Source organism: Schistocerca americana, chromosome X (genome assembly GCF_021461395.2).
Source record: "Schistocerca americana isolate TAMUIC-IGC-003095 chromosome X, iqSchAmer2.1, whole genome shotgun sequence".
Lineage (NCBI taxonomy): Eukaryota > Metazoa > Arthropoda > Insecta > Orthoptera > Acrididae > Schistocerca > Schistocerca americana.
Window position 1 is genome coordinate 519299963 of NC_060130.1, and position 15185 is coordinate 519315147.

The following is a 15185-nucleotide window of genomic DNA, read 5'->3' on the forward strand; positions in this document are numbered from 1 at the left end:
TGCACCTGCTTGACAGTTAATTATAACCACTTGGTACACTTGCATGATCCTGAAACTTACTCACGATATTCTCCAAGTTGTCTCTGAAGTGCTCCTGATGTAGGTAGTCTGTAAAAGCATCTGATAACCATGTTTGGTCACTTTTGATGCTTAACTTCAGCCTAACTACTTCATATTCAGGATCTGTAATAACTTCACTAGTTACAATAAGAATTATTTACAGCAGTAAATAAGCCACCACCACTGGCACCTAGCCTGCCCTCGTGATACATATTTCATTCTGAGTTTAGGATTTTGCTGCTGTTCACTTTCAGTTTTGGCCAGAGTCCTGTGCCTAACATTAGGTGGATGCAATGGCGACTATTGCTGAAACAACTGGCTTTTGGTTCTATCAGTTTTTGCAATGCCAGTTTAATTGGACTACTACAACTGCTAAAAATAACCGCTTTCTGAGAGAATTGATTTTCATTTTTTAATTCCTATTATTTCCTGTATTAAATGTAGAAATACAAGAAACACTGAAAAATTTTGACTCCCTTAGTTTTAAGATACACAGAATCACAACATTAAATTAACAGGCAAATAAAATAAAACTTAGTACACTGCTTTTCTTGAAAGGTGATAAGTGGTTGACTAAAAAAAATCACCAGTATTCTCCTATTGATTCTAATGTTTTGAAACTCTGCCCCAAAATCACGTTGTAATTGGGGATCATACTACTACTAGGACATTACCAATAGTCAGTGCTAAACAGTGATAATACACTCCTGGAAATTGAAATAAGAACACCATGAATTCATTGTCCCAGGAAGGGGAAACTTTATTGACACATTCCTGGGGTCAGATACATCACATGATCACACTGACAGAACCACAGGCACATAGACACAGGCAACAGAGCATGCACAATGTCGGCACTAGTACAGTGTATATCCACCTTTCGCAGCAATGCAGGCTGCTATTCTCCCATGGAGACGATCGTAGAGATGCTGGATGTAGTCCTGTGGAACGGCTTGCCATGTCATTTCCACCTGGCGCCTCAGTTGGACCAGCGTTCGTGCTGGACGTGCAGACCGCGTGAGACGACGCTTCATCCAGTCCCAAACATGCTCAATGGGGGACAGATCCGGAGATCTTGCTGGCCAGGGTAGTTGACTTACACCTTCTAGAGCACGTTGGGTGGCACGGGATACATGCGGACGTGCACTGTCCTGTTGGAACAGCAAGTTCCCTTGCCGGTCTAGGAATGGTAGAACGATGGGTTCGATGACGGTTTGGATGTACCGTGCACTATTCAGTGTCCCCTCGACGATCACCAGTGGTGTACGGCCAGTGTAGGAGATCGCTCCCCACACCATGATGCCGGGTGTTGGCCCTGTGTGCCTCGGTCGTATGCAGTCCTGATTGTGGCGCTCACCTGCACGGCGCCAAACACGCATACGACCATCATTGGCACCAAGGCAGAAGCGACTCTCATCGCTGAAGACGACACGTCTCCATTCGTCCCTCCATTCACGCCTGTCGCGACACCACTGGAGGCGGGCTGCACGATGTTGGGGCGTGAGCGGAAGACGGCCTAACGGTGTGCGGGACCGTAGCCCAGCTTCATGGAGACGGTTGCGAATGGTCCTCGCCGATACCCCAGGAGCAACAGTGTCCCTAATTTGCTGGGAAGTGGCGGTGCGGTCCCCTACGGCACTGCGTAGGATCCTACGGTCTTGGCGTGCATCTGTGCGCCGCTGCGGTCCGGTCCCAGGTCGACGGGCACGTGCACGTTCCGCCGACCACTGGCGACAACATCGATGTACTGTGGAGACCTCACGCCCCACGTGTTGAGCAATTCGGCGGTACGTCCACCCGGCCTCCCGCATGCCCACTATACGCCCTCGCTCAAAGTCCGTCAACTGCACATACGGCTCACGTCCACGCTGTCGCGGCATGCTACCAGTGTTAAAGACTGCGATGGAGCTCCGTATGCCACGGCAAACTGGCTGACACTGACAACGGCGGTGCACAAATGCTGCGCAGCTAGCGCCATTCGACGGCCAACACCGCGGTTCCTGGTGTGTCCGCTGTGCCGTGCGTGTGATCATTGCTTGTACAGCCCTCTCGCAGTGTCCGGAGCAAGTATGGTGGGTCTGACACACCGGTGTCAATGTGTTCTTTTTTCCATTTCCAGGAGTGTATAAGTTGAAGAACTGTGTTTTTCAAGTTAATTTGTCTGTCCTCAAGGGTTACAAGGAGATAATGGCATGTTATGCAGACACAGGCAGCTGATCACCTGCTTTTTATTTATACTGTAAACTATGAATGAACTGTTAAATTTTAAGTTTTATTGTCACATTATGTCACAAATTTGTTGTTGTTCCTCCCATTTTTAATCTTTTAAACCAAATGAAGCACAGTATTTCATTGATACTCCACTTTGTTAAAACTTCCAGTCCAGGGATGGTGCTATTACGTAATACAACTGATGTCCAAAGACAACAGTGAGAAACTATCATATAGACCAGGTGCGGCCAATCTTGCACACATGTACCATCCAACAGGCCACACCACATGGTAATAGGTATGTTATTGTCTCAGCAATGCTATGCCAATTCTTATAGCATGTGTTTGTTGCTCGTCTCTGTTGGCATTAAAATAGCACTGATCACTTTTCCCATTTTCTATAACACTGCAATAATTCAAAGCAATGCAGGGTTTACAAATAAAAATTATTCATTCTTAAAATAAGGTTTATTTGAAAACAAAAAATTTAGCACTGCTGCAATAGCTAATTTACATTTCAGTTTTTTACCCACTTATTAGTAAAAAATAAAAACATCTGTTACAAGCAAGAGCAGGCAAATACTGAAAAATACTGGTCACTCACAACTAAAATACTGGTATTGGTTTTATCTGGCCAGTTTTTCCTATCCATTCTATATGGGCATTATGACCTTCAATAAGTGAGATTAGCTCTATGACCTTACCATCGATGCTCCTGCAGTTTACTAACAACACATTACAATATTCTCTTTCTAATCGTCAAGGCTGAAAGCTTTTGTTTAAGATTAATGTGGCTGATTTGTCTTCTATTTTGACAGTCATTTCATCAGTGTCCCTAAGGAGGCATTACTCAAACCTAATGCCACACATGCTGATTTACCAGAGTAGCTGCGTCTTTTGTGTAGTGAAGTCCAGACCTTTTAAGGGGGACCCCGCAATTTTCCTTCAGATAGTAGAGGTTGAGAAATTCACATCGGAGATCATTGCAGAAGTGCACGAGCCTCTGGTTTAAACCTTCCACTCAGCTCCAAACCAGAGGACTGTGATATCATGCTTCCACTCTACAAGAGATGCTAACTGCCTTCAACAATCTAGCCAACTGTGTAAAGAAAACAAGAATGGCCTCAGAATACAGGCAACAAGCATCATTCATGCTGACATAAGTCACTATTGCAGGCAGTTGCATCCAGCGTGTGAAACAGCTGCTGGTAGAGTCTCCTCCATGTCTTGGGCGAGACCTCTTTGCAAGCATACTGAGTGCACAATGACCTTTTTGCTCATTCTGCTGTTTCCCTAAAAGGCCCTATCATTGGATCTCACAATGAGCAACAAACCCAAGCTCTGTTGTTGTCTGGACTTGGCAGGAAAATCAGTTTCCAGCCCAACAGACAAGACATCACGTGCTGGTTCAGAATTGTTACCAACACTAGGCAGCTCCTCATATCTGTTGCCAAGGTGTAACGAGGTTTCACCTTCCACCCAGAGATAAAAAAAAACCTTCACTGTATGCCATCATCCTCAAGTGAGGAGAAACTGTTCAGATAAGGTATACTGGAAGACAGAGTGACATTGAGGTTGTGAGGAGATTCCAGATGCACCAGAGGTGTTGGAGCTTTTTCCAGTGATCCCTCAACATTGCCACAGCTTACGGCGGCAGCCTAATGCCTGTTGACTGGCCAATGCCGTTTCTAACTATTTCTGAACACTGAACAATTCACCTTAGTTCCCACACAACAAGCAAAGCCCCCATCCATCTTCTACTATGAAAAAGCTATGTAAAATCAGGAAAAAATTGCTAACCAACCAGTCAGGGACTAACTGTGTAAGAACAAGCAGACCACAACAACTGAGTAATTTCTGTGAATAAAGTGACAGCAGCACTACAGTGATGGGAAACTACACTAAAAACTTAACTCACTCTATACCAATGGTCAAAAATTATGCAATCTCTTACAACAAAATAAAAAGGACTCCTAAAAACAAATAAATTTTTACTTTTCACTTCTACTAAGAAGCACACAAGAATACTACTCAACACGATCTGTGTACAAACTGTGAGCTGCTGCTGATGAACTCTGTACCACTCTATGACTGGAGATCTACTGCCTTCAATGCCTCAAATGCTAAATGCCTCATTAAGTAACTCTGCCAAGGCTATGACTTTCCCAACTCAACCCTCAAAACGAGATCATCTCTCTGTGAAATTCTTTTCACACCATCCAATGTCACCTTCTATCACTCTTCTAACCTCTGTAATATTCTTGTGAAACCATTACTACATTCCCAGGAAATGATCTTTATTGTTATTGTAAATAAAGTTCCAAAAATTTCCAAAATAACCTTAAAAATCATTAATGTGTTTTGAAAATTCTTCAAGACCGTATCATCTCTATCACAAGGTTCCTACCCCTGCAATCATTCCCATTGTACAACATGCCCTATGTATCCATCACTTGCAAATTCTACATTAAAACTGGAATATATGAAATCAGCTGTGTTGAATAAACTGTTCTTGGGTTTCCAACCGAGTCAATTGCATAAAACTACACGAGCTTCCGGCCAAGCACTCCTTGGCCTCTGTCAAGTGATATGACTGCCAGTGGGCTGTTGGTGCGCCCTTATATACAGTAGCTGCCAGCAGTGACATTACTGGTGCCTGTGGCATTGCCATATTTGGGCATGTTTTGAGTCGGCGTTCGATGTACCCTCTTCAACCGCGCGATTGCTGGATTCCACGTAGCGCTGAGCTGCAAGCCACCGTCTCCATTCAGGGTGTTTGCGGTAATTTTTATTTCAATAGCTTCCTTTATTAAACTGTCCCAGAAGCCATTAGTGCGAGCCACGACTGAGGTATCGTCAAATTTTATGTGGTGACCGTTTTCTAACGCATGCTCAGCTAACACAGATTTCTCTGGATAGCGTAGGCGATAATACCTATCATGTTCTTTCCTGCGTTGTTCCACAGTGCGCACTGTTTGTCCGATGTACTTCTGGCCACACTCACAAGGTATTTCGTAGACTCCAGGTGTTCTGAGACCTACTGCGTCTTTAACTGGTCCCAGTAATTGACAGATTTTCATTGGAGGCCTGAAGATTGATTTGATCTTGTGTCTTTTCAACAGATGGCTTATCTTGCCCGACATAGAGCTACAGAATGGCAGCAAAGCAAGTTTCTTTTCCTGCTCTTCGTCGGTGGTCTTATTCTGATATTTCCCAGAAGGAGCAGGAGCGTAAGATCTGTGCCCTTCAGGTGCAGTTACAATGTGCAAAGGAGGAACTAGATAGGTTGAGGAGGGTGAAGGGTGGTGGGGAATGGGAACTGGCAGTTGGCAAGAAGGTAGCTAGGAAGAGGAGGTATTCAGACAGTTTTACTTTGCATACATGCAATAGATATGGCCAACTGTCAGAGTTGAGTGGAGAGGAGCCTCGTGTAGCCGTAGATGTAGGTAACTTGCAGCAGTCCTCAGAAATTAGGAGGCCTAGGTTAGTTGCAAAGTCTAGCAGAAAGAAGGTTCTGCTGCTAGGTAGTTCCCATGGTAGAGGTGTGGGCCAGCAGTTGCAGGAAGTGTTGGGGAGTGAGTACCAGGTCACCAGCATTGTGAAGCCTAGTGCAGGGTTGGCTCAGGTGACTGAAAGCATAGGGGAGATATGTAAGAATTTTATGAAAGAGGATCAGGTAGTGATAGTAGGTGGAGCAGGGAACAGTCTCGATAGGGACGGGGAATATGATGTCAGTGATGACTTGGTTAAGATAGCTACTCAAACTGGTGGCACTAATGTGCATTTCGTGCAACTGTTTCAGCGTTATGATCGGCCTCACCTTAATGCGGCTGTTAGGCGCGTTAAAGTGGGGCTGGGAAGGGCACTGATGACGGAGGGCATGGATCACATCTCAGTGGTGCCAGTTGGGTCTATCAGTAGATGGGGTTTCACTAGGCATGGCCTGCGCCTCAATAGGTATGGGAAGGGGAGGCTGGCTAAGCTTATAGGTGACAGTGTAGTGGGTGGTGGTGGTGGTGGTGGTGGTGGTGGTGGTGGTGGTAGTGGTATCACTCATGGAAAAATTCCTGTAGTAGTTGGTGTTAGAGCTGCACCTTTTTTACACTGAAGTCAGTTGATAGGTATACCAGCTTAAAGGAAGTGCCTCTAACTAAGGGCTCACCTCCAGAGGATGTAATGTTTTCAAGTAGAGAAGGAATTAGCATATTTCATCAAAATATAAGAGGTATTACAGATAAAGTTAGTGAACTGCTAATAGAAGTTAACTCCAAAATTATTGGTATATCAGAGCACCTCTTAAATAATTTGATAATTCAGAGGCTTGCTTTACCAGGCTACAGATTAGCTGGCTGTTTCTCAAGGAGTTCCTTGCAGGGTGGGGGAGTGGCTCTGTACGTAAAAAACAGTATTTCATTTGAGTCCTTAGACGTATCATGACACTGCACTGAACCGATATTTGAAAGTTGTGCAGCATTAGTTGAATTTAGTGAAACTAAACTTCTAATTGCTGTTGTTTATAGTTCCCCTAACTCCGACTTCAGAGCATTTTTGCTTAAGCTAGAAAGGGTTCTTGATTCACTTTGTAGGAAGTACCAGAAAGTAGTTATATGTGGTGACTTCAATATTAATTTTGTACATGATTGTGCAAGAAAAAGGATGTTGGTAGATCTCCTAAATTCATATGATCTGATGCAAACTGTGTTTTTTTCCAACTAGGGTGCAGGGGAACAGTAGCACAGTCATAGACAATATTTTTATTCATTCTTCATTACTAGATGGGCATTCTGTTAGTAAAAGGGTGAATGGCCTTTCAGACCATGATGCACAAATTTTAACACTAAAAGGTTTTTGTACTCAAACCAATGTCGTATTTAATTACAAACTACATAGGAAAGTTAACCCAACAGCAATACAGAGTTTTTCAAAACTTGTCAAGGAACAAGAGTGGCAAGATGTTTATAGTGCCAATAATATAGATGATAAATACAATGCTTTACATAACACATTTCTCATGCTCTTTGAGAGTTGCTTTCCATTAGAACATTCTAAGTGGGGTACTAGCAATAATGGACAGCCCGGTTGGCTGACTGGTGGGATAAGGATATCATGTAGAACAAAGCGGGAATTATATCAAAATGGTAGAAGTAGTCACAATCAAGCTACAGTAGCCCATTACAAACAGTATTGTAAGGTGCTTAAAAATGTTATTAGCAAGGCAAAAAGTATGTGGTATGCAAATAGAATAGCTAATTCACAGGATAAAATTAAAGCCATAGGGTCAGTTTTGAAGGAAGTGTCTGGTCAGCAGCATGAGGTTCTGTTACTGATAAATCAGATATATGTACAGTCTTTAACAACCATTTTCTGAGCATTGCTGGTGAATTAAATAAAAATTTAGTTTCTACAGGAAATCATATAAATTTCTTAGCAAATGCCTTTCCGAGATTGACGTCTGAAATACTCCTCTGTGATACAGACAAGAGGGAGATTGAGTCAATAATTAAATCACTGAAGACAAAGGACTCTCATGGTTATGATGGAGTGTCTAGTAGAATATTAAAGTACTGTGCTGCACATGTTAGCCCTGTATTTAGCCATATTTGTAATTTTTCCTTAAGGAATGGTCAGTTTCCTGAGCGATTAAAGTGCTCAGTAGTAAAGCCGCTTTATAAAAAGGGATAATGTAGATAATTTTAGACCTATTTCTATGCCATCAGAGTTTGCAAAAGTTATCGAAAAGGCTGTGTATGTAAGGTTAACTGATAATTTTATATCACACGATTTGCTATCAAATGTACAGTTCGGCTTTAGAAGTCGTTTGACAACTGAAAATGCTGTATTCTCTTTTCTCTGTGAGGTACTGGATGGGCTAAACAAAAAGTTTCGAATGCTAGGTATATTTTTTGATTTAACAAAGGCATTTGACTGTGTTGATCTCACAATATTGCTCCAGAAGTTGGACCATTACGGAATAAGGGGAGTAGCTCACAATTGGTTCACCTCTTACTTTAGCAACAGGCAGCAAAAGGTCATTATTCACAATGTTGATAACGGCTGTGATGTGGGATCTGAGTGGGGTACTGTCAAGTATGGGGATGCACCAGGGATCAGTGTTGGGGCCGCTCCTGTTCCTTATTTATATAAATGATATGCCCTCTAGTATTATGGGTAACTCTAAAATATTTCTGTTTGCTGATGACACTAGCTTGGTAGTAAAGGATGTTGTGTTCAACATTGACTCGGTTTCAAGTAGTGCAGTACATGACCTCAGTTCATGGCTTGTAGAAAATAAACTAACGTTAAATCACAGTAAGATTCAGTTTTTACAGTTTCTAACACACAATTCAACAAAACCTGACATTTTAATCTCACAGAACGGGCATATGATTAGTGAAACTGAACAGTTCAAATTCCTAGGTGTTCAGATAGATAGTAAGCTGTCATGGAAAGCCCACGTTCAGGATCTTGTCCAAAGACTTAATACTGCCATTTTCACTATTCGAACGGTATCGAAAGTGAGTAATACTTCGACACGTAAATTAGTCTACTTTGCTTATTTTCATTCACTTATGTCGTATGGTATTATGTTTTGGGGTAACTCTTCCCATTCTAGAAGGATATTTTTGGCTCAGAAACGGGCGGTTCGGGCAATAAGTGGTGTGAGTTCACGAACCTCTTGTCGACCTCTGTTCACGAGTCCGGGTATTTTGACATTGGCCTCTCAATATGTATATTCCTTATTGTCGTTTCTTGTTACCAATATTAGTTTATTTCCAACAATAAGCAGCTTTCACTTGGTTAATACTCGGCAGAAATCAAACCTCCATTTGGATCGGACTTCCTTAACTCTTGTGCAAAAAGGTGTGCAGTATACTGCTGCATCCATTTTCAATAAGCTGCCACTCGAATTAAAAAATTGTAGCAGTAATCCATGCGCTTTCAAATCAAAACTGAAGAGTTTCCTCATGGGTCACTCCTTCTATTCTATCGAGGAGTTCCTTGAAAAATTAAGCTGATTCTCATTGTATTGCTGATAGCGTTTGCTTAAACTTATGGACTGATTTTCTTTCAGGGTCATGAACATTTATTTTTATCTGTTATTACTTTTATGTTGTAAGTTCATGTACTGACACGTTCCATGACCTTGGAGATTTGCTCCTCAATTTGGTCCTACGGAACTTGACATGTAAATAAATAAATAAATAAATCACTTCTTTCACTTATGGGCGCTGTAGCCGTTAGTCCTGAAAACCTTGCGTAGGTGGTTCAGTTCATGGGGCAGGTTATCGTCATCTGATATTACTTTTGCACGATGTCCCAATGTTTGTAATACTGTGTGCTTCTGTGCTGGATGATGATGGCTGGTGGCGTGCAGGTACAGGTCTGTGTGGGTGGGTTTTCTGTAGATGCTGTGGCCAAGGCACCCATTTCGTTTACGGTGGACAAGGACATCGAGGAAGTGCAATGCATTATCTTTTTCCACCTCCATGGTGAACTGGATATTACTGTTGATGCCATTGAGGTGTTCCAAAAACTTGTCTAGTTTCTCGCGTCCATGTGGCCAAATGATGAACATGTCTGTCAACATGTCTGTCAACGTATCGAAAGAAACACTTCGGCTTCAATGGTGCAGCATCTATGGTAATATCCTCAAAATTCTCCATGAAGAAGTTTGCAACAGCTGGAGCCAACGGGCTACCCATTGCTACACGGTCTGTCTGATCATAATACTGGCTGTTGTACACAAAATAGGAGGACGTAAGAGTGTGCCTAAATAGCTTGACCACATCACTTACAAAGTAATGGGAAATTAGGTTCAAAGTGTCATCGATACGCACATTCGTAAACAGAGCCACTACATCAAAACTGACAATAATATCATCCTCACTAAGGCGTAGATGGTTGATTCTGCTGATAAATTCTGCTGGGTTTTTTATATGATGTTCGCAGTGTCCCACTTGTCGAGCGAGGAGCTTGGCCAGGTACTTCGTCAGCTTGTATGTTGGAGAACCTATTGTGGACACAATAAGGGGCAATGGCGTCCCATCCTTGTGTATCTTTGGTAAACCATAAGCAGTAGGTGGTCTAGGCGCCTGTGGGAGAAGATTCTTAACCTCACTGTCTTCCACTAAAGATCGCTTAAGAAGTTCTGATGTTTTTCTTACTATTCTTGATGTCAGGTCATGTGGGAGCTTCCAATAAGTATCTTCATTCAGTAGTGCACAGATCTTCATATCATAGTCCTCGAACTCCATAATTATGCCAAATTACAACCATAGCTCAAATAGAATTCTCTGACCTACTTTATTATAATTTTTAAATGGATGGATTTCTTTACTCTACCATCTCAGGAATTTTTGTGTGTTTCATTGTACAAAATAATGCTCAGATTCCAGGTTCCTGGGTGTCACTCAATTCATTAAAACTGTACTAGTTTTTGGATATTCCAGTGCTGGAATGCACAAGGAGGATGAAGGGTGGGGGGGATATTTTACAGAACACTGTGGTCAGAGCTGAAAACATATGCGCATATAAAGGCAGTATGACTGGCACTGGGAAGGAACTCAGTTATAAATGGTAATGTACTGGTCTGAATATGACTCAAACTCTATTATTTAATCTGCAGGTTGGTTTAAACATCAGAGTGCTTTATTAGGCATGGCTCTACTAGGGATAGTTATGCCCTTGCCTTCCACTGACCTACTGAACTGACTCTCTCAGTTATAAGGGAGCATACTGTTTAAAAGGGATTATGAATCCTGGTGTAACTTTGCATTGCACATATTCAAATTATTGCCTCAGGTGAAAGAAGCAACAAGTGACAGAAAAAAATCCTAACACCAACTGAAAATTGAGCACTGGTACTTTGTGCTAGGAGCCTGGCAATTACTAAGCCATCAGACCTATTGTTCAGAGTTCATGTTAAATTACAGGTCCATCTATAACTGGCTGGGTAAGCCTGTTCAATGGTCAGAGGTAAGCAAGGGCACAGCAGATTGAACAGGACCATGTTCAGTGAAGCACTGTTGTGTTCAACCAAAGTTTTGGTTGAGGATTTTCACTGTATCTGCATACAATTCATTCATGAATCTGCACCTCTTACTTTGGCTAAGAACTTCACATTTTTTAAAAAAATTTACTTCTACACTGCTGGAAAACAGATTTTTAAAAATGAAGGGTTTATAGCAATATACAGTATCATACAAACATCCTTAATATGACACTGAAATTTCCTGAATGAGGTACAAATAAGGAAGGAGTAAAAGTACTCACTAACTGTATAACTAAAATGTTGAGTCATTGACAACTACTTAAACAAGATTAAAGTTATTACTAAGCTTTCAGACAATGTTCTTTCTTTGAGCTGAGAGACAAACAAAGTACCCCCCCCCCCCCCCCCCCCACACACACAGGGTTACACTGATACTGCATCCCAACCGTAATGAGGGGTTACTTACATGCCTGTTGACTTCTCAATGCCTCATCTACGCAATGAGATGTTACATTTACTACTCCCATTATCCTCCCTACTTACTAACAGGTTCATTTCATGGAGATAATATCACAGAGTCACAACACAACTACATGGAAAAACATGTTTCAGTTATGAAAAGCTGTATGTGAAATCAAGGGAGAACTTTACCACATTCTAATTTTAAAAGAGGGAATAGAAAGTAATTAGATATTATTATCAGGCCTCAATCATACTTTAATCACTTCCAGCCCACAGGCATTACACATGCAGCTTCCTAGAGCTCTCCAAACAAATTGGAACACCACACATTTGACACACATATCTTGTTTCCCTCTTCATGCAAGGAGAGCAAAAGGCATGTTTCTTAATTTTTCAAACGATTCTTTCTGTGTTTGAGGCTCATCTTGTGGTCTATTGCTAGTCTCTTCATGAAGATTAATTTCATCATTACTTCTATCTTTGGATAAGTTTGATGTAACACATGGAATTCACACTACATGTGACGTAAACTAAAATGTACCAGAGGCTATCTTCTTTTTCTGTTGAACACATTTCAGTTATGAAAAGTTATATGTGAAATCACGGGAAAACTTTACCACATTCTAATTTCAAAAGATGGAGTAGAAAGCAATTAGATATTACTATCAGGCCTTAATCATACGTTAATCACTTTCAGCCTACTTTATGAATTAGTTGCATATCTTTGGTTGAAACAGTACACACCACCTTTTGTCTTGTTATACAATATGGTGATCTCTGGTTTTCCTGAGCCAGGATCACAGTTTACTGGATGGTGCAGAGAAGAGACTAGTATTGCTGCTTTGAACTTTTCTGGCACAAAGGAAACCAGTGTCATGTATTCAGTAAAATCATAAACAGTTGTCTTCATCTCAGACTAATGATGTATGTGAGAACTTTTTTTGAAAGTTCATTGATTAGTTCTACTGATGAGTACAAGCTGTCAGCTGTAGCATTTCTCTGTGTGTTATCAGTGTTTCCATCAACAGAAGAACAGCCTTTGTGGGAACAATGCGACCTTTCTCATGGTCTGAAAGGGTGCAATCATTGGTGCCTTTTGTGGAATAACTGTATGCATTATACACATAATTTGTATGTGCATCAAACAAGCACCGAATTTTCAAGCCATATTTTGTTGGCTTGTCTGGCGTATACGAGGGTTGGAACAAGTGGCAACTATTTATTCACAACCGATAAAAAAGAGTTACATGTTTGCACCTGTTACTGTCCTTCAAAATGTCACCAGCATTGTGTAGACCCCATTGCCAGCGATGCGGAAGGCGTTGTATACCGTTAGCAGAGCCTGTTCTGTTGATGGTGAGAATGGAGCGGTCTACTGCCTGTCGAATCTCTGGAAAAGTTCTGAAGTGAATGCCACGAAGTGGTTCCTTCATCTTTGGAATCAAATCAAAGTCACAAGGGCGTAAGTCCAGGGAGTATGGTGGATGGTACAGTACTTCCCAGTCCCATCGACCAAAGAGAGCACCCACAGCTTACACTGGATGCGCCTACGCATTGTCGATAAAATGATGGGTGGGTTGCGCAGAAAGTGTCGCCGCTTCTTTCGCAAAGCCTTGGTGACAATGTTGTACTGTACGACCTCGGGCACATTCAATCTTGATCCAACTCCGTTATTCCTGTTTCGAAAACATAGTGACACCGTTACGTTAGACTGCTCGCTCACAAGTGACTGTGTTTCCCTCGATTGAGCGCACACTGATGACATGGGACAGGTGAGTCCATTTGCTCACAGGTAAGGTAGGTATGTCAACAATATGTGCTACCAGCAGCAATAGTAGATTCCATTGCATAGTGCCTCCACAGCAGTGTTGCCACTATTTAAGTTCCAACCCTCATACATTCTAAACTCACACCTTCCATGGAAATGTAGAAGCATTTCATCGACACACACTGTTGCACCTATTTTCAATGAAATACAGAAAAAAATTTGAATTGCAGCTGCTTGTCTCCTTTCTTTCCTATTGATCATCTGGATTGTCAATCTGTAATGCAGATAATAAAAGCAAAAATCTTTCTTTACTAACAGTGCATCTGAAAACGTCTCTGCTGCTCCATCAGTTGCAAACAAACTATAAGCCAATCCATTCCCTGATTTGAAAATGGCTGAGTACATGAATAGTTCAATTAATGTCATCAGTTCAATAATATCAACATCTTGTAGATACAATAAGCAATTATCAGTTTATTGTGCTCTAAGCTTACATATTTCCAGATCTATTGCTGGGATGTTTATCTAGAGTATCTTGGGTACAGAGCAGATCCCGTATCTCCAAAACAGCAGGGTTTTCTTGGAGACTTTTCGTCATCTGTCAAGTAGCTGCAAGACAGAAGCTGCAGTTTTCTCTGTCAAAAACATCTGTTCTTATCACAGAAGAAACCTCCCCTATTGTTAGGTAGTTAGTTGCATGTTCCATAGATCATTTGAACAGTTCTTTTATCAAAATGATGTGAATGAAGTCAGCTTACAGGTTATGTGTTAACATCATCATCATCATCATCAGCCAATTTAATCATTAAATGATGTGGCCTCTTGAAGTCATGGATTCAGGTAGGCTTTCAGCAGCCCTCTCCAACTGGAACAGTCTTGGGCAGTTCTCTGCCAGGTGCTACCAGCGATCTTCTTGATATCTTTGTCCCATCGGTTAGGTGGTCTTCTTCTAGTCATCCGATGCTCTCTTGGACTCCACTCCAGTACTAGCTTCGTCCATCTGTCATCTTTTCTTCTCATGATGGGGCCAGCTCTTCAAGGAGCCTACTGTCTCTCAGATGTCCTTAACCTTCGTCACAGACCAGATGTCATCTGCCCTTTTCCTATCCTTTCTTGTATAGCCCAGCATTGATCTTCCCCTTGCTCTCTGTGCTGTCGTAAGTTTCCCTTTTGTAAATGAGTTCAGTGTCCATGTCTCACAACCATACATCAGCACAGGAAGAATGCATTGATCAAATACTGATTTCTTCATATATACTGGCATTTTTGATCTGAATACTGTTCCTCCTAAATGCTTGCCAGCCAAGCTTGATGCGCCGATAGATTTCTGGCCTTACATCTCCTTTCACATTTATAATCTGGCCAAGGTAGATATATTCACTGGCCTCTTCTAATGGACTGTCCTTGAATTTCAGATCTTCAGCTGGGACCCATTTGTTGGACATTACTTTTGTTTTGGAAAGGTTCATGTTCAAGCCAACAAACTGACATTTCGATGCAAGATCTGTAACTAAGTTTTAGAGCTCTGCGAATTCATTGACCAGTGAGGCAAAATCATCAGCAAATCTGAAGTTGGTAAGCCTTCTTCTATTAATTCTAATTCCCTTACCTTCCCAGCTCAGCTTTGACATAGCCATTTCCAGTACAGCCTAGAACAGTTTTAGGGAGATGGGGTTGCCTTGCTTGACACCC

General features: G+C 41.7%; 1 protein-coding gene across 3 annotated transcripts in view; it reads right to left on the bottom strand.

Moving 5' to 3' along the window:
* Positions 1 to 15185, bottom strand: part of LOC124556481 (transcriptional adapter 1-like) — a 174692-nt gene that overhangs the window by 13379 nt on the left and 146128 nt on the right. The gene's annotated exons all lie outside the window — the stretch shown is intronic.